A 20,792-nucleotide genomic window follows, 5' to 3' on the forward strand; every position below is an offset into this window, starting at 1 on the left:
GAGCAGAACACAGCGATTTGTGGCAAACGAGAGGGGGCTTGTTCAGCCTAATGGTGTAACAATATTTTTTAATGCAATTCCTGCCTGAGGATGCTGTGTTCGCTTTACAGTCTGGCTCTCCTGTTTGAGAAAACACATGTTTTGCTATATATAGTGGGGCTTGAAAAAAAACTTCCGTTACTAAACGCAGCACAAATAGTTTCAGATGACACTTTGGTAGAGAAGATAAGTGATTTCATTCACTGTGTTTACTGAAAATTATGCACACACAAATTACCTTAATGAGATGCAAACCTTGTCGCTTGCATTTAGTGCACCAGTAACAAAATTCTGGTAGCTGCAACGATAGTATATTTAACATACAGAAAATAAATAATTTGTTACATCAGTGCTGTCAAAATGAAACAAGCCAAACTGTGATTAAAGCAGTTATCATTAAACCAGAGGCTGACTTCCAGAGCTGTTGTGAAAACAGCAAAAGAGCAATTTTCCTAAGTGCATTTCAAGTGATTGAGTAAAAATTGAACTTGGCTAGACTGTATTATAGAATACCACTTAAAGTGTTTGCATGATGATACTTCATAACACAGAAGCCTTCACACAGTAGAATTTTAATCCTTTTTTGTTGATGAGCTTGAAAGCATATTCAAGATTGAGAGACTTTCTGTTTGTGAGACTCAGCCCCACCATTCTCAGATATGACAGCAAGGAAGTTTTGTCTGTGTGAGGTGCCTTGTGTATGTAGAGGGATGGAAGGCAGAGAGGCAGAACTTCTTATATCATGTAAGATGCGTGTCTTGGCTCCTGCCAAGCAATATTCTGTGCATCTTCAGTATGGCAGAAGTTGTAAACATGTTGTATAATCACATAACTGGGCTGTGACCCATTTGTTAGCAGCAAAGGAAAAATACATCAAAGTCACAGATAGTCTCTTCAGACAGGCCTCGACAAATACCCATCTGGTAATAACCTCAGTCTGTGAAGTATGGATGATTCATAAAGGTGTTAAGAAACTCTTCTTTTTTATATATATATAAATATATATATATAAATCCCTGTTTAAACTCCGTACTGATTAGCTATGAAGCACCAGGAAAATAAAAGGAAAAATAATGTCTTGTTTTAGAAACAGTGGAGAATTGAGCGCTGTGTAAGAGATTGTAGCCATGTTAGAGCCACAAATAGTGCTGGGTAGCCCTGAAGATCTGCTGTCCATTAAGCATATATGAGGCCAAAGCATAGCAGCCCCGAACCGTAACGAACCGTAACTGTCAGTCACTCTCTTGAATTTAAATGCAGTGGTCACCACAAGTGCCAAGACAGGCAGAGACAGGCTACACCAGCAACTCTAGATATCCTATTCCAGTGGTAAATCCACCTGCGCAGGTCCTGTGCTCTGATTTTATGGAGTTGAAGAGCGCTATTCATTACTCGAGTGGGGCTCTGTTTGACACCAGAGGCCGTCGGCACCCTATCACTCGTGTCCCTTGAGCTAGGCAGAGTCTGAAGCAAGTGCTTCATTTTCAAAATATGTTATTCATTACAGAATGTGTTATTAATAGCAAAGAAGCCCCATTTCAGGGTGTAGTATCTCATTTTTGTGCAAGGCACAGACAAACCCTTTCCTAAAAAGTCTGCCATCTCGGTGTCTTCTTAGTAACTTGGGCAAGCATGATTACTGAACGCTGAGTGCATGCAGGTAGCAGTTCTTGCCATGAGTCCAAACCCATGGCATGGGTATTCTTCACTATATTCTGTTTATATTCATCACTTTGCTTGGGGCCCTTTCCTTTCCCAAAGCTCTTTCAGATTTGGGGAGGATGCATCATTGTTGGTAGGTATCTTCTGTGGTCTAGACTTACAAGTTCTTAATCTATTGTTATACTGCTCCACTGGAAGGTTTATAAGTCATGCTACTTGTCAAAGTTAGGAGGATGCTGAATCATTTTTATTTGGCATCAAAGTCTTTCCCCCTCCCCTTCAATTTCTTTAACTGAAAGCTTCATTAGATTGCAAAATGGCACCTCTGTGCTCAGACAGGGCTGTGGGCAAACCAGGTTCTTTCCTTTGTTAAACCTGATTGATTTATTTCACATATAAAATGAGCAGTAAGTGTTCAAGTTCTAAAAAGTTATTTAACAAATGTCTGAGTGGAATAAAAATAGCTTTCTAAAGTAGAGCAAATACTTATCATAAGCATATTAAAGAGACTCTTTTCATTTTTAGACATTGCCAAATGCCCATAAATTCTTAGATATTCAAACAGGCACCTGAGGAAGCTTAGGGTAACATTAATTGTGAGACGTGCTGCTCAAGCAGCTCTTTGCAACCCTGAGTTCTCCAGCGATTTAGGAAGAAGGTAGGTACCATTCTGCTTATTTAGTGTCAGAGAAACAAGAGGCAGACAAGGGGGGACTGGTGTGAGATGGGATATTATCTTAAGCCTCCCTCCAGCCAACCCAGTGCGTGCACACTAGACATCACTGTACCTCCAGAGGACTCAGGAGGGACTACGCAGAACTGGAGTAGATTCAGGCAATTTGTCAGTGTTATCACTCAGTCAGGACTGTGTTCTTTTATTTAGCCGCTTGGCACTTAGTGCCTTGTATAAGCTTGCTAAGCTTAATGGGAAGAGACGGGCACTTTGCAAGAGAATCCCATCCCTTGCGGAGGCATGCATCTGTCCTCTGCAGCGTGCTGTCTCCCTTGGGACAAGCTCTGGAAGTTCAGCTAAGTGTCTGCACCTCACCTGGACAAAAGATGAGATAGATCCTGGAGCAGGGTGACCTTCAAAGAGCCAGGAAGATGGGGGTGCGCTTTGGGCTCAGCAGCGACCTGGAGGGAAGAGTGGAGGACAGTCATGGAGATGTAGGAGAAGCTTGTAAATCAGCAGGCTGCGTCAAACAGAGAGTTAGAGAGAAAGCAAATGTGAAGTTACAGGTAAGCAAAGGCTAGTTCCTATTTCATGCTAATTCTGCTACAGATGGCTTGTCCAACTTCATAGTTACTGTGCTCATAACCAGTTACTTTTTAAATTTCCTTTCACTGCATAATAGGAGAAGAAAAGCAGAACAAAAAGGAGAGAGGTGTGTCATAGATGAGAAAGGATCGAAGAAAAGAGAAAAATTCAGTTGAGACAAGGTGGCAGAGGACATCTAGGGATTATGCTCTGTAAAAAAAAAGCTAAGAGCAGAGACTTTCATAGCAACTGAAGGGGGAAATATAAAAAAGCACAACAAAACGCCAGTCTCCTGTGGTGAAACTTCAGTGAAATGCTATTAAGGATAAATCTTTTATTGTATTGTCCTGCAGGCAGTCTGGTAAAAACTGTATTCTCAGCATAAATGAACTCTCCCATTACAAAAAAGGAAAAAATGCCTGCTTTCAGGACTGCCTCCATGTAATTGCTGAGATAGCCACAAGGGGATATTTAGGAGCAGCAGTAAGGAGAAGTAGGTCCAGATATTTCCTGCTGAAATAGGGTCTTCTGACTGAGCAGACACATCAGATGTGTTTGCCACCAGCTTCCCATGGGCTGGCAAAAGACTACAGTTCGCATAAAGGATTTAGCCCAGGGAGAGCGTTTAGTGAGGAAATAACTCCCTTTGCGCTGTGATTTGACAGGATCTCTTTTAATTGGGTCTTTGGCTGAGAGATACGGAAAAACATGGGCCAAATTAGCCTTGGTGGAACTACAGCAAGGATGGTTTTGACCCCCCAGCTGTGGAAGAGAGAGAACGGGTTTTCAAAAGGAAAGGGAAAAGAAAAGCTTTTTAAAATGTTGGTCCAGAATAGGAAGTCTCTATTTCAAAGAGACGGCGATGTAGTGGGCTTCTGATTTAGCACTGTGTCACCCTTTCCTGGAAGGTGACATACGCAGGACATGGACACGTCAATCAAGACTCAAACAGCTCATCTAGCTAAAGGCAGAACCACAAAATCTTGCTTTTCTGTTTTTTTCTTTCTTAGTCCTTAGTGGCTTACTAAATTTCTAATGTAGCTTTGCCCTCAGAATTTACATACATGTGTTCTAACCTCAGCAAAGCTCTCGCCACCCGGCTAATTTGTAATTTTAAAGGTGATTTTGAGGCAAGATTTTAAAACAGTTGAGAGGTGCTATTATGTGTACAAAGTCCATGTGTGGTCAAACAGTCAGCTATCGACTTGATAATGATACTGTTTGCATGCAAATCACGTCCACCAAATGCACACGTGTGCACACGCACACACACACACACACACACACATCCGTTGTGTAAGTGTCAATCCCTGCTGCGTTTGAAATGACAGGCTAGCTCATTCCAGTGTACCTGGCCAAGGAAATAAAAGCTCATTTGGAAAAGCACCAAAAAATGCACTAACACGCTAAAGATGCTCTCTACAGCCCCCTATAACTCACTCGCTACAACTCCCTCAAAGGAGGCTGTAGTGGGGGGGGGGGTCGGTCTCTTCTCCCAAGTAACAGGCGGTAGAACAAGAGGAAACGGCCTCAAGATGCACCAGGAGAAGTTTAGGATGGATATCAGGAAAAATTTCTTCACCAAAAGGGTTGTCAAGCATTGGGACAGGCTGCCCAGGGAAGTGGTGGAGTCGCCACCCCTGGAGCGATTTCAGAGTCGTGTAGATGTGGAGCTGAGGGACATGGTTTATGGTAACTTGGCGGTGTTGGGTTAACAGTTGGACTTGATGATCTTAAAGGTCTTTTCCAACCTAAATGCTTATATGATTCTATGATTCTAAGCTGTTATGTTGGGGAGATTTCTGCTTCAGATTCAAACATTTATCTTGAAACAACAAACCAGCTAAATGTTGTCCCTTTGCCACCGTAGCCCAAATTTTGTTCCTTTGCCAAGTAACCACTCGCACCTTCTGAGCTCCTCCTGTGTCACCATTCTTTAACTCTTCTGAAATAGTAGTTCCCTCAACATTCCTCTCAGCCAGTACATCAATTACCAGCCCCATTTTTTAGTAATAGCTACCAAACATCCCATCCATATCACCTTGCTTCCACGTTCCCCTCACAGCACCCCTGATTCTGGGAATGGCCATATTTCAGGCATTCAGATGGTCTTTTGGAGGATACCCTTCGAGAGAAACTTTCAAACCAGCTATCCTAGTGCTTCTAATGTTTGAATAAATAGAGCCATAGAACGACAGAATAACGTAGGCTGGGGGCATCTCTGGAGGTCACTTGCTCCAGTCAGGTTCCAGGCTGGCTCGGGGCCTTATTCAGCCGAGTTTTGACCATCCCGAAGGATGGAGATTTCACTGCCCACCTCGGAAACCTGTTTTGGGGCTGCACCGCTCTCACAGTGAACACCTCCTGAGGGTGCACACCATCCCCGTCATCCAAGTTGCTGAAGATATTAAACAGCACAGACCCACAATAGACAACTATACCAGAAAATCCCTTCTGCCAGCTTGTCCAGTTAAGAGTTTTAACTCTCGCTGTTCCTACTGGAAAGCACTTCTTATATTCTTGTTGTCAGACACTTTTAGTCACTTCATTCTAATTTAAAGCCTTTAAGTATTCATGACAAATATACACCTGTTTGTACCAGTTTATGCCCGTGTCTTATAGTAATTCTTATTTTCCTTGTGGAATATGAATTCAAAGCTTCCTGCTGTCAGGAAGCGGCACTTTCAGAATTCAAATAGCCCCTCTTAGTCGCACAACCCAGGCATTTTAAATACATTCTTCTAATTACAGGTTTTGCACTTTCAGCCTTTGAACATGTGAGTTTAGCCGAATCCGTTTTTCTCCATTCCCTCATGGTTCCGAACCCTTCTGTTAGTTAGGCCACCCCTCCTTCCACTTAGATAAAAGATCAGTTTGCTCAGTATTTCTTCAAAAAGAAATTTTCAACATCTCATACCTGAGATACTATTGCGGATGCTATACTGAGTAAAGAATCGCTTTATCTTTTCAAGGGAATAAAGATCACATTTAAAATCTTGTGCTCACTAGTTTCTGAAACTGCAAAACTGCTTTCTGTTTGTGTGCATTATTACTTCATGAGCAGATCACGCCTGGATCATGAGTGCGATCGCACTGCAGTTGGACGTGTTCAATCTCAAGTCCACATACAGTACTACAGACTTACACATTTCTTTACATATGACACTGTCCTAAAACTCCTTTGATAATTATAAAATGTTTTTCTGATTGAAGCTTTCCACATAGGGTTTGATTTTTTTTCTTTTATCTCACCTCGGACAATAAAAATCATTGTTTTTATAGCCTGTTTCATTTTTAGGGATGGAGCAGGGATTGCAAGGCAGGATGCTGAGTGAACTGGAATTCACAGTTCATCCCAAAGCGGGTTCCCTGCTGGAGCTGGATTTAAACGTATTTTTCTTTATTCGGTATGATTAATTCTGATGCCAGGGGATTCTTGGTACATTTCCTAAGGACAAATCCATGGGAATTGCAGACTCTTGCTTAAATATGATTGTTCAAAGTGCAGAGCACTGGGAAAGAGGCCTAAAAGTAAAATATGCTCAAAATTCTGCTGTACTTGTAGCCTGCAGAGATTTAGGGGTCCTGGATGTTTCAAAATCAGTGTTTCAATAAAAAAAACCCCAAACCTGTCTTCTAACCCAAAAATAAACTGGGACTGAGTAACACACAGTGGCAGGCACGGACTGGCAGTAGTATGCTATAATTACATACAATTTCCTGCACAAAGAGAGATATTTCCAGGTAATTTCTGACTGGCCTTTAAAAACTGTATTTTGAGCATTAAAGAAACCCTCAAATTTGAGTTTAATGAACTTTAAAACGCTGTGACTCACTAAAGGCACAGTAAGTCCCGCTCGGTGCAGTCCATCGGGTGGCGCGGAGGAGAACGTGTGGCTGCGGAGCAGCATTTCTGCCTCCAGCCCGGGCCTGGAAGCAGGGAAAGTCAGTTTGTCACTTCAGGGAAAAACGTGGCTCCTGTGCACATGGTCTGCACAGAGTCCTCTCCTCATGCCCCCTCCGGAGGAGCACCTGCAGAGTATCACCATCGTGATGCTCCACAAGGGCGAGATGCTCCTGACGCAGCCCCAGCTCTGTTCTGCAGCCTTTGACTGGAGCACAAACTCCCTGCTACAGGGGAGCTCTTGGAAGCCTGCAGAGGGGAAACACCAGCAAGGAATAACGCCGCTATGTCTGTGTTAGCCTTGTATATTGCGGCAGGAATGGGCTTTTAAAGCAAATCAAAAAGGAGGAAGGAACTGAAACAAACTTTCCCAGAGCCTCTGCTGGAATCGCTCTGTTCAGTGGGTGAGCACAGCGGGGCCCGAAGAGGCTGCTCCTACGCAGTGAGATAAGGAATCATAGAATCACTTAGGTTGGAAAAGACCCTTGGGATCATCGAGTCCAACCATCAGCTCCACTCTACAAAGTTCTCCCTTACACCAAGGACAAGGCAGATCTGCAACATCTTCCAAAGAAAGCCACTTCCCTAATGTGAAGCCTCATCTCAAAGGCCTGTCAAGCTTTTTGTGAGCTCCCCTAAGTAGAGAAAGGCACATACTGGCACCAGGTTAATCGTGCCAATCTGCTGCTCTGTCGTGTCCAGCCAGCGTGGCACCGGCTGAAAGTTGCTCCCAAGGCAGTGCAGTGCACCGAAAGGTACGTGTGACTTTGCATATCTGGGACTGAGTCGGGCTCATGAATGTCATCCCCACACGCTGTCACACAGCCCAGAGAGTTCGTTAAAAGAAAAGATAATTTCTCTGCAGTGTTAGAAGGTGTGATTCCTTCCTATGGAAGCTCAATTAACTTTAACCGTTTAGTGTAAGCTGCTCATCCCTACAACCTTTGAAACACCGGACAGTTTTCTGCAATGAAACTTTACTCTCTCAGCATAGCGTTACAATTACTAGCATTAGAGTTCTCTCTTCAAGATATTCTGGAAGATCCAGTTTAAGCCAAAGAAGCCTTTTACTAGATGCCTGAGCAAGGAAATAACATTGTTCAGCCATTTCCTGAACATTTGCAGAATGACCTGTGTGCACAAAATTAGAGCTGGTTCATCCTCTTACTTGAAGGCTGTTTTAGTCCCTGGTAAGCAGTATTTACATTTTTGTATGAGGCTTTAATACCAACCTAGACTTGTTAGCGTCTAAGTATAGAGATGTAAAACTCTGTAGGTGCATTTTCTAAATCCTGAGAGAATTTTAGACAAATGCACTGGTGCATTTCTGAATTTTCTGACAGTGTTTTATGAACTGTACAAGACTCAAAACTGTGCCTGAGGAGGGATTTCACATCGGTTAAAATAGAGCAGAACAGGACTGAGTGCAGAAGGATGGACAATCTGAGTTAGACTCTCAAGCATCCCCCTCAGCCCATGGGCAGGCGAGGGTGTAACCTTCAGTTGTCACCTCACACGCTCCAGGCCACGCTCTCTGTGGAGCCTGCTTGCAACTGTCCCATCACAGCTGCAGAGAGGTGGTTGTGATTTCCAAGCTTTTCCTCCTCTCTCCTCTGCCTCTGCTGAGCTGTCAGATCTCAGTATTAGTACTGATACCTGTGATTCATCATGTGTCGGACACCTTGTGGAAAAGAGAGAAAGGGGACAGCTAGTTATGGTAGGAATAAAAGACTGCTTTGCCTTTGATTTTCGATTTTCATTCCCATAAATTCTTTGCAAGTTTAATTTAATTCGGAAGTGGTAAAATTCTTTTGCAGTACTGCACCTAAGCTCAGTCTGTAATCTGAAGCAGGGGGCGGTGGCAAACAGAAGAAAGGATGCTAGAGACTGAGCGCCTGTCGGACCGGGAACAAGACCGGGTGGCAGTGTTGGGCTCACAGCTCTGCCTCAGCATCTGCAGCGTCCGGACGGATGTGACGGGGAGAAGGGGGGCAGAGAAAGAACCATAGTGTAATGTTATTTTCTGTTGCTCCTGGGGGATATGTAACCTCAAAGACCTTACTTATTCCCTCCAGCCAGTTACTTTGCTGTGTATTCTGTTCCCTTCTCTGCTCCGCAACCTTTGCAGAAAACCTTCTTCCAGAAGACATAACTGGGCCTCAGCAGAACTGTGGAATATTTAGAGAGAGCATGAATATTTTTTGCCCCTTGCGCTGTGGCCATACATGGGAGAATTTTTTGTCAGATGATTTTTTAGGAAGCTGAGACGAGCTTTGCCACTGTGAGAAAAACACAAGCTTGTCTCTGGGAACTCCAGGTAACTTAGATGATTGCTTCATGTTTTCATATAAATTTGAGTTGAACCATAATTGTAAAATGCACGGGCTTTTGCTGGATAACTTTTAAGTGGAGTTATTACAATCAGTTATAAAATACCCCTGCAGCTGAACTTTTATTCCATTCCCTTCCCCTCGAAACATTATGAAAAAATCCTGTCCTTCTTTCTTGGTATATTTTGAGATGGCAACTTTTCCTTGATTTCTCTCACATTTACTATAGAAGACTTGTCTAAAGCACAAGCAATAATCGAAGTTTCAGTGTGGCCTGATAAAACTGCAGATTGCTCAGCTGAATTCTTTATCCGTACATGGTTCACAGATACTAGAGGTATGGGGGGCACCAAGCACTAAGGGACCGTTTATTCCAAGCTAGAGACATGGTGCAGTTACTGAAGTTATAGAGAATTCTACTAGTCATTTGGGTGGGAGGAGTTAGGTCCCAGGGTGCTGGGTGTACGATTGAGAAATTGTGGTAAAGCAAATTTCATGTCTGAGAGAACTTAAGGCACAGAAACCAAATTGGCCACTTTCCTCTTACTTGGTCTGTTCTCAGAAAAACTTTAGATGCTTTCAAAGACACATTTGCTCCCTTCGTGCTAAAGCAGTGCCAGATCACATATTAGAGTCTTGGATTTCCCCACAGCAACCGATGAATTCTCTATTAGGAAAAGAATCTTTTCAGTTCCGTCAGAATTAATTCATTGAAAAAAAATATGAGTTTAAATAGGAAACACAGGCTCAGATAGGTGGAATATCCTCTGAAAGTTAAGCAAGGGTATTTTTTTTTCTCTACTTACAGCTACGGTGGATTAACAGAGGCATATGGAGAAGATCAAATATACCTTGAAATAATGGATGTATAAATCTGCAGACTAAATCTCTCTTGAGTACTGGACGAGAGACGGGGAGAGAGAGAATATGAAAACGCGGAGATCATTTACTGAGGGGATATAATACTGAAAAGCCAAGGGGGTTCTAGGATCTTCGATATTATATAAGAGGCAGCTTAAACCATTGAGGCCAGTTTTTAAAAATGTAAATGTACAACTGTGCACACGATCTGCATATGCAAATCACCACAACTGGGCAAGCAAATCAGATAATTGCATGCAAATATGCCTACTCACTCTGTGCCGTGTCTACAATGGTAGTAACTACGCATGCGAATTAGGTACACATTTTGTACACATAAAGGTGCAGCTCAAGTGGCATATGGCATGAAAATATGGCATATAATGTAACAAAAGAGGGAGAAGGAAATAGCAAGGGATACAGAGTTAGCTGTAAATAATAATATGGAGTGTACACAAACACACACATGAATCTATAAACACGGGACTATAAAAGAGAAAATACATGGGTCTTTTGAGTGCGGCATCTGTCCAAGCTCATACAGCTTCCCCAGAGACCAAGTGCCCGTTCACAACACAGGCTGAGTACGGCTTTGCAAAGCCACACCAGCTTCTCCCTCATCTGACCCCATGACCCTCTCCTTGAGGCCAGGATGGAGCTCAGCCTCTCAGACGTACGTCGGCCGAAGACTCAGCCGCAGTTGTCAGCAATGCTGCCAGGTGAACATCAAGGGTGGTGGTGGTTTCTTGTGACACATGGACAGATGTCTTCAAGGAAGACATCTACCTTCCTTTCCGCTTTGGAGCTAACCAATGTAACCTCGTAGCCTTTCTCCATTAGGCTTATTTGTATTCAAACGGCACTGTACTGAGAGGGCTGGCAGACAGGGTGGATGGAAGGATGGATGGAAGGGAAGGATTCTATCTTCAACCGTATCCTTGAACTTAAAATCCGTGTTACATTTTTAAAGCACTTAGACCTTTAACTTCATCGTTAGCAGATTAATGAGACACACAGACTATTTTATTTGAAATCTTCCAGGCAGAGAAACATAAAGTGCTCAGCACGAAGAGCAGACTGAGCTGTGACGACAGCAAGCCCCCTCAATCACTCTGGGCTTCAGCATGCTCACAGGTACGAAACAATAAGCGCAAGTTGGAGAACAGAATAAAAATGTTGATTAAATTTTGATTCAGTCCCTTTTACGTTTGAATGTGTGATTCCACATTTGTGCGACGCTCAAACAGCCATAACAGCAAAGATCACTGGCCACTTGGTGCCTTCACCATTGGGCTCAAGGTATTCACGGCTTTGAAGAGCTGTTTGGAGACTCACAACCCATGAGATCTTAACAATTCAGAGACAAGCTGGAATGACAAGAGTCAGACTGGCCCATGGGCATCTGAAACACATGGTTGCACAGGGAACTTACGTGGAAGGGACAGATGTCCAAAATCTTCTCGCTCCAGCTTTTTCAGTGTTTTTGTCGTCTGGCTTTCCTTTGTATCTCAGAAACCTAGGTGAGGTTTTGCCCTTGCCCACACAGCCCTGCAAATTCACTGAACAGCCCCACCATGAGGATTTTTCTGGCCATACTGTTTCTGTCATGAACCCAGCTGCCTGAGGAAGGCTGTAGAGGATGGCACTTATCTGTGAAACACAGGCGCTGAAAACAAGGGAATGGGCTGGTGGTGAACCAGTTCGGCATCTTGCTGTCTCCTACACTAAAAATATTTTTTCTTCCCAAATCTCAGCCCTGTTTGCTATTCTTTTATTTTTCAATTGCCCTAATCCTCTAAAAACCACACACAGAAACTGTGGAGACGTTTCTGTCACGTGCAGTTTGGCTCTGTCCGTCTTGTGATACATTAAAATGAGCAGCCCCTTCTACTTATGATTAATGTCCTAATTGTCTACTGTTTTACTTCAGAGCAACGGAGTTTTAAAGTTTCTAAACCAGCTTGGGCCCAGGTTCAGAGCACATGTTTTCCCTTACAATTCTGTGTAGCCTTACAAGCCAGAGCAACAGAAAGTTGGAGCTACTTCTCACACACTGAGTACGGGTGCCCACGCACACATTAAGAGAGCGCTCACTTTTCAGTACGTATCTAGGCTAAACTGATTTCACTTTTAAGAAAGGAGGAAACTTAGTGCTTAATGGATTTTTACTAAACTTCAAGGTAGTTTGGAAGTACATCCTGACGTGCAGCATTAAATACGCTACTGCAGCTGCACGCAGAGGAACGGGCAAATGTGTGCACGCCCACAGACCAAGGCTTTCACCTCACTTCAGACTGCAGCCTGAGCCTGCAGGGGCTTACCACAGCGCCCAGTGGAGTTAATGAGAGACCACCCCTTGGATTTAGGAAGACTTGGGTGAATCTGTACTATAAATTTGCTCTTAGGAGCAGCTATGTTGGTAATGTAGCAAAACTTTGTGGACAAACTGTTTCCTTCTGGCATCCTGGGGTCTCTTCAGTCTGGAAAAAACACAACTGAGGGGGGATCTCATCAACTCTTATAAATACTTAAGGGTGGGTGTCAGGAGGATGGGACCAGGCTCTTCTCAGTGGTGCCCGGGGACAGGACAAGGGGTAACGGGCACAAACTTGAGCATAGGAAGTTCCACCTAAACACGAGGAGGAACTTCTTTCCTGGGAGGGTGGCAGAGCCCTGGCACAGGCTGCCCAGAGAGGTGGTGGAGTCTCCATCTCTGGAGACATTCAAAATCCTTCTGGACGCGTTCCTGTGCCACCTGCTCTGGGTGACCCTGCTCTGGCCGGGGTTTGGACGGGATGATCTCCAGAGGGCCCTTCCAACCCCAACCAGTCTGTGATTCTGATCAGCTTTTGTGTGATCAGCTTTAGTGAAGTCACCAACTTATGCAAAGGCATGCTGGATAGCTTCATGGATGACACCATGTGTGACTTTGAAATACACCCTAAGAAACATGTTGGGCATCTTTGTCAGACTTGTATGTAGAAGCTTTGTCTCAGCTGACAAACTACACATAGTTCTTTCCGTCAAAAGTAACAGTCAGGAATTCAGTTCATCTCAGCAGCTACAGGTAGTAAGAATTCCCCTTTTATAAAAATTAAAATAAAATCGGATAAACCAAGGACTATATCCAGCTTCTCCGTTTCTCCCCGTCCATGCACTTTCCTACTCCTGCATGTATGTTATACTATTTTTCCTTTTCTTCTTCTCTTTATAGACATACGCTCTTTAGAGCAGCTGTCATCTCTCTACATATTCATGATCTCTAAAATAAGGCCATCCTGGTGTTTGTAGGCCTAATGTTAAGGGAAACAATAATAAAACTCTGTGTTGCAGGCAAACCAGGCAAACAGCCAGGACAGCGATACCCGCCTCAGTTAAGCAGCCCAGGAGCCAACACAGCTCTCACAAGTGACAACCAAGGACAAGTTTTGGCTAGACAGGCCTTTTTTTTTTAGAGGCTTTGATGCCATTTACCCTCAGGTACTTTGGAAACAAGCTAGAGCAATCTCAGAGTTGTTAGCAGTTGTTTTTGAGACCTCCTAATGGACAGTGAAGGGCCAGATTTCTGGCAGAAGACGAGCACAGCACCCACCGGAAAGCAGGAGATAAAGAACCGGAAAATTACTGTCTGGCAAATAATTCAGCTTCTGGAAGGGTACCGAAACAAAAGAACGAAACTGTTTGTAAACCCACAGAAGATAACAAGAAAATGAGTAAGCACAAACATGCAGTTACTGGGAACAGATGATGTCAAACCAAGCTCAGTTCTTTCCATGACAGGATAACAGGCACAGGGATAGAGGAGAAACAACAGTTGTCACAGCTTGTTGTAAGCAAGTCTTTTGACTCTGACTCACAAGACATTCTTATAGGCAACCTAAGAAATGTGGTCTTGAAGCAACTCAGCAGTGGATGGAAGAGGCTGAAAAACTATGAAACGGAGTATTTAACAAGAAATCATTGTCAAATTGTAAGAATATATTGAGTGGATACCCTGAAGGCCTGTTTTAGGTCTAGTTGCATTCAGTATTTCTGTTAATGTCTTGGAATGTGAAATAGGAAAATCTGCAGAAGACACAGGATAGTAGGAACCTCTACATGACAAATGAGAAAACCAGAATGCTTTCAGTAAAGCACAAGGTATTGCTACAACTTCAATAGCAATAATCAAAAATAGTGGGACATAGCTGCGGTGATTATAGGACCAAAAATCTGGGGTGTCAGAGAAGGCAACTATTGTAAGAGGTGACAGATAAGCACTGAAGCCACCATGGCATACAAAGGAAGCAAGGAAGGCTTCCGCTGAAGTACTCTCTCCATGCTTTAGAACAACTTAAAACTTGGAGCAGTCAGGGAGGTGCCAGAAGAAAGCAATCACAATTAATATCCTCGAGATCAGGGTCCCTGGATCTCAAACGGAAGCTTGACAGAGCTGGAGAAATTGCATTTAAGAGGAAAAGACAAGAATTAAAATTTACAAAAGGCTGCAGAAAACATGGGAAAAAAATACGCTATCAAGAAGGCAAGAAATTCTGGGCTTAAAGAACAACAAGGAGAAACTTTCTAACTGTAAGAGCAGGGAAACACTGGATAAATTATCTGGAGTGGTTGGTGAGTTTTTGGTTTTGCAAATAATTAAGAAAGGTTGGACAAAGATCTATCAGGAGTGATGTAAGTAAAGCTGATCTCACCACAGGGCAGAGGGCTGGACTGGGTAACTCCTTGAGACCCTGTTCTTTTGCTGTTTGTGCATGTGGGTAAAAATAGCAAAAGGTGTGAAGTTAGAAACTAGAAGTTAACAGATTGCTTTTTGAACAGGGCAGCCACAGGGACTCTGAAAAACATCGCCAGCTAAACCCGACCATAGTCTTAGTAACCTTAGAAGATAATAATAATAATAATAATAATAAAAATAATAAAATAATAGTAAGAGAAGGTTGCAGCAAGGCCAAGGACCAAGGTACAGTTGATGATCTCTGTGCATTACTTGCACAGCATTGTTGCCCAGGGGCAGTAGAGGTTGAGGTCAACAAACTTTGATTTTGCCCCAGTGTCTTTTAATTTTGATCTAGGCATATGACAGACATCTGCAATGAAATATAGACGTGCACAGGCTCCGGAAGTAGCTGGTGTGCTCTGTGTCACCCAGTTACCATGAGCTTACTGAAATCTAGGTTAAATCCCCTGAGAGATCAGAGAACAATGCCTTTTCTCTTCATCGCACATCTTGAGCTTGCTAGCACACAGTGAAAGATGAAGCCTTGCATGCTTTACAACCCATTCCAAGTCCCTGTGGGATTAATTAATTATTCTTTGCAATAATTAAGGCACAAACAATTGATATAAGAATCTCCATTTGTTTACAGTGTGAGGATTCCCTTCCCCCAAGGCTGGAGAAAGCTTCAAATACATTTATACTCCGAAGCTGCTGTTCTCCAAAGGGAGATTGTTCTGCTTGGCTGAGAATGAAAGCCATCGCGTCCTTGTGGCAGGTACGGCTATATTAAGGCAGCAGTTGGGGGCCCTCAGGAGTTCCTTGATTACATGTTGGAACAGCTTCATTCTTCGAGAACTGGCATCAAGCCAATTTAGTCCTATAGGAAGACTGATGTTTTAGCTAGACACATACATCTACACTGCAGCTTTACAAATACGCTGTTTTCTTGGCATGAACTACATGTGCATTTCTATTTCTGATTTTCTAGAAAGGTCAAGGGACACCTGTGATTTTTGTTCAAGGTGGATGTTCCAGGAACCCAAAAAGCATGTCAGTGAAATTCAGACTCTGTCTTTCATGTACTAATTACCTACAGCATTCACCGAGGGACAAGTAAGATCTAAAATTACTCAGTTTGGCCTTTGCCTGATAATCTACCATGGATTTAAGGAGCTGTGAGCAAAACAGTTGCAGTTTGTAAGCATCCAGGCTTTGCAGGACAACACGGCTGTTCTTCCCTCTAGGAGTACTCTAACGCTCAAATCCTAAGAGGGCAAAAAATCCTGATCTTCGCACCGGGCTGCGTTAAAAATATCAAACCCAAGGCTGCCACAATATAGCATCTGGGCCATTGCACCTATGCGGATCAGCCACTTGAACAATGGATGCTGACACAGAAAGGCCTTGCATGCCTAGGCACCTAAGAAGGAGGGTTATACAGTACCCAGTTTCAGGTATCACCAACTGAACTTGTTGGCTGGACTTCCTTTATAGTCAATGGACAATCACACTTGCAGAGTGTGATTCATCCGGCATCTTTCACTAGCCAGCTTCAAGTAGAGGTGAATATCACCCTTGAAGTGTCTATTTCTCTTCGCTGAGTACAAAAGAAGTTGAAAAGACTGTTTCACACACGGATGCCTACGTTGTGGACATCTCTGAGTAGGTGAGATGAGTCCCAGCCAGATTGTGTAAGACGAGGGGAAAACTGCAAAGCTGAAAAACTGCTGCAAAGCATTTAGCAGCATCCTATGAATTTATTTTTTAGTTTTGCACAAATACAAAGTTCTCAAGCATCCTGCAGCTAGGTCTGATTTTTACATTATTTGAATTTTCTCCCTCTGTGGGCAGCACTCTGTTAGGGGAATCGCAGAACCACAGTCCTTATTCTCTGGATGTCTTACATGTCAGTTTGCAGCAAAAATTTTAAAAATTACTCCCTAACTGGAGTTCTCTATCGTCTCTTTGGTAATTAATTTCCACATTAAATGTTGACTATGAGTTTACAATAAAAAGTAATTTAGAGAGAACACAAGCTGCAAAGGTTGGATGAGCTTTTGAGCACTCTGTAATTGAAGGCCTTGCAACATGCCAAAGGGCAGTTTGAGTGTCTTTCCAAAGGTGACCTCAGCAAAACTTGCACTGAAGTGACAGCTGTCAAGAAAAACCACCTCGTTAACCTCAGTCCGTCCCAGGGCTGTCTACAGTACTCGGCACGGGAAGCTATCAGAATACTGCCAAGCCATTTCCCACCTGTCACGTTTCAAATGGCTTAAGTCCCATGACGTTCATCTCTTCTACTTAGTCACTAGTTACACTGTGAGGTATTCTGTTCCCACAACTGTGTGAAGAAATGAGGATTAGCTCCTAATTTCTCCAAAAAGGAATGATTCTGGTCCTCCTTTTCTGTAAAGACACGAACTACTCACCCAGAGTTGTCCCTGTTTCTAGTAGCATGAAGAATCACCTTTCTAGAAAGCACGTGCTACTTAACCTTTCTGCATACTTTTGGTAAAGATGCTCACCTTTGTAAGGAAATGTGCCTGAATTCAAGAGTGTTTTCACACATTCCCAATTGTCTTCACCTCCTTTTAAAGCACCAGCCTCTTGTTTACTCACTGATGTATCTCAACATGGGAAACTCCTAGGTTCAAAGCTTGCCTTCTATTATTTATTTGCTGATTTAAATATTTCTTCCAGTGTTTACCCGGCTTATGTGAGCCCCTATAATTTTGTCAGTATTACCTTCTCAAAGGTATTTTGTCTGTTCAAAAACACTAAATGTAAAATGAAGAACAAAACCTGCATGCAGTTTGAAAATAAGAATACAGAAAGCAGTAGGGCAGGAACAGCACTGTCAAAGACAGGGCTATTGGCAGGGCACCTCCTCTGTTCATTCTCTGAGGGACCCAAAATAGCAGGGGCTTCATTCTAACAAAGACAACGCACATGCCCTGCAAGCAGTGAAAGTGAAAAACTCCAGTAGGAAATACGGGCCTCTATGGAAGCCGGTTTTAAGCTGCAGCACAGTACAATACCTTTGATCTGAGCGCTTAGTTCAAAGAGTAGAAGACTGAAGGGTGATATGATATTCCTCCAAATACATAAATGGCCGCTGCAAAGGGAAAAGGAATAATCTGTCCTCTGATGGGAAGGACAGGAAAGACTGGGCTATTACTTGAACAGGTTAGGTATGAGGGAAAACTTTCTGCTAGTACAATGCGGAGGCTGTAGCATTTAAGTCACAGGGAAGGGTCAGAGAGACACTGTTGGAATAGTGTAGAATGTCTTGGGACAGCCGATAGAAAAGATATCCTGATGTACAAAATATTTGCTAATCACGATCTCACCAGCAAGCCAGAGTCTGACATATTCAAAATGTGGAAGCGGCATTAATATCTAAAGCAACGCAAAGCCTGCCCTCAGGTTCACAAATGTGAAGGTCTAGTGAGGGCGTTCTGCTGAGCTTTGCCTCACGGAGGGCACCCCGCCGTGGGGAACTGCAGTGGGCAAGGCAAGGGATCTCATCACGTTGCCTGCCTGCACTCACGCATGCTGTGCTGTGCTGCTGGCAGCCATCCATCAAGGTGCGCTCTAACAAAGGTTGAAACTTGGACACAGACAGGAAGATACTTTTCTAATGTTGTTGCTCTTGATTCTTAGCTCTTTTAAGTCAGTGCAATTTACTTAATAACATGAGTTTCTTCAGCCTTTTGCACTCTCCAACTTAGCGCTCCACATTCCAAGAGTCACGATATTTCATGATTTTGCTTTTTCAAAGCCCCAGCTGATAAGATTCATGCATTGCAAAGCAATCTCATCTTTAATTTTTAAAAAAATATATTTCTAGTTCATATTTCCAGTTCTCATACTTGTGGAAAGAAACCTGAAAAGATGAAGTGCCAGTATCCTTACAGCTCCAAAGAGAGAAGGCAAGTAAAAGGAATTCAAAGTACATGGTTTAAGCCAATCTCATGATTTTTTTTCCCCCAAGGCCTGGATCATGATTTTTGAGAACTGGCATTTGGAAATGCTGGAAACATAAACCTCTTATTAATGAACAGGGGGAGTTACTAGGAAGCACAAAGAAAGATATTCACTACAGTAAAAATGTGAGCATTAAAGAATTGAAGAGGGAGACTCGTTAAAGGCTAGCAAAACTATTTCTTTCTCACTCAACAAGTCATCTACACAGTCCCTGGTGACTTAACTGTGCATCTTTTTGTTACAGTTTATTACGTTTAATTGCACTATCAGCTTGATAGTTTGAACACGACAAAGTCGTTTTGTTTATTGGAGAAAGTGAAGGGCCTTTGGGGCTATAAAGAGCTTGATACCTGGTAACAAAAACAAACAGGTCAAACAAATACAGATGGAGGACAAATACAGAGTTTTGTATTCAATGTTCATGGCCTGGTTAACTTTGCTCTTATCCAGCATCCTTGTGGCATACGTTGCTATCAGAAGGCTTTTTTTTTTTTACTTCAGGAAGAATATATTTTTATGATAAAGAAACAATTATGGAATTAATTTGTTTTTTAAACCCACCTTAAAGAGAAGCTTTTCTTAAAGAAGTTTTTCTTTTTTACTGAGCTTAACTAGCATAAATATATCATCAAGCTTCTGTTGATGTACTTGAAGATGACCATATTTAAACCCTACGAAAAAAGAATAATACTGTCTATCCATATTGATGGATATGTTATAATATAATGTTATATACGCCTTAAGATGCCACATATATAACAGAATGACTATATTTACTGAAATTCAGGAAGAAATGTTTTCTGTTCTTTACAAACCAAAAATCCACAGTATCGCTTAGATTCTCCCACTAGGACAAAAATATTTCTTTATTGTCTCCTGCTCATGTATCAGCAGAAGTAGGCTAACTTCACACACATGCTCTTATCTCAATGCAAACTGTAGGTAGCATATGCAGAATAGACTGAATGAGAAAATGAGTAGTTGCAAGTGCTTTCCCTTAAAACAGCCCAGGCAGTTTTTGATATAAGATAATCTTGCATTTGAAGAAAGGCAGCATAACTGAAGAGATTTATTAATTTTCATGAAAGAATCATAATATTTAGTGATTAATGGCTCAATGTCCAAGTGGCAAGCAGTGACGAGTGGTGTTCCTCGGGGGTCAGTATTGGGACCAGTACTATTTAACATCTCTGTCAGTGACATGGACAGTGGGATGGAGTGCACCTTTAGCAAGTTTGACAATGACACCAAGCTGCCTAGTGCTGTCGACACACTGAAGGAAGGGATGCCATCCAGAGAGATCTGGACAGGCTTGCGAGGTGGGCCCATGCCAAGCTCATGAAGTTCACCACGGCCAAGAGCAAGGTCCTGCACCTGGGTCAGGGCAATCCCAAGCACAAATCCAGGCTGGATGGAGAATGGATTGAGAGCAGCCCTGAGGAGGACTGGGGGGTGTTGGCTGATGACAAGCAAAACATCAGCCGGCACCGTGCGCTGGCAGCCCAGACCCCCCCGCAGCCTGGGCTCATCCCCAGCAGCGTGGGCAGCAGGGCCAGGGGGGGATTCTGCCCCTCTGCTCCACTCGGGGAGACCCCCCTGCAGTGCTGCCTCCAGCGCTGGGGCACCAACAGCAGAAGGACACGGAGCTGTTGGAGCGGGGCCAGAGGAGGCCCCGGAGCTGCTGGGAGGGCTGGAGCCCCTCTGCTGTGGGGACAGGCTGAGAGAGCTGGGGGGGTTCAGCCTGGAGAAGAGAAGGCTCCGGGGAGACCTTCCAGCCCCTTCCAGTCCCTCAAGGGGCTCCAGAAAAGCTGGGGAGCGACTCTGGAGCAGGGAGGGGAGCCATGGGACGAGGGGGAAGGGTTTTACACTGCAAGAGGGGAGATTGAGATGAGATCTCGGGCAGAAATTCTTTGCTGTGAGGGGGGTGAGCCCCTGGCCCAGGCTGCCCAGAGAAGCTGTGGCTGCCCCATCCCTGGAGGGGTTCAAGGCCAGGTTGGACGGGGCTTGGAGCAACCTGGGCTGGTGGGAGGTGTC

General features: G+C 43.5%; 1 long non-coding RNA gene across 3 annotated transcripts in view; it reads right to left on the reverse strand.

The window, feature by feature from the left end:
- The window catches only part of LOC134522265 (uncharacterized), a 302,419-nt gene that overhangs the window by 73,401 nt on the left and 208,226 nt on the right, over positions 1 to 20,792 (reverse strand). For all 3 annotated transcript variants that reach the window (XR_010073011.1, XR_010073012.1, XR_010073014.1), the window contains one exon: positions 2,750 to 2,835. This is a non-coding gene — a long non-coding RNA (uncharacterized LOC134522265). The remainder of the gene's footprint in view (positions 1 to 2,749; positions 2,836 to 20,792) is intronic.

This window comes from Chroicocephalus ridibundus, chromosome 12, assembly GCF_963924245.1.
Source record: "Chroicocephalus ridibundus chromosome 12, bChrRid1.1, whole genome shotgun sequence".
In the NCBI taxonomy this organism is placed as follows: Eukaryota; Metazoa; Chordata; class Aves; order Charadriiformes; family Laridae; genus Chroicocephalus; species Chroicocephalus ridibundus.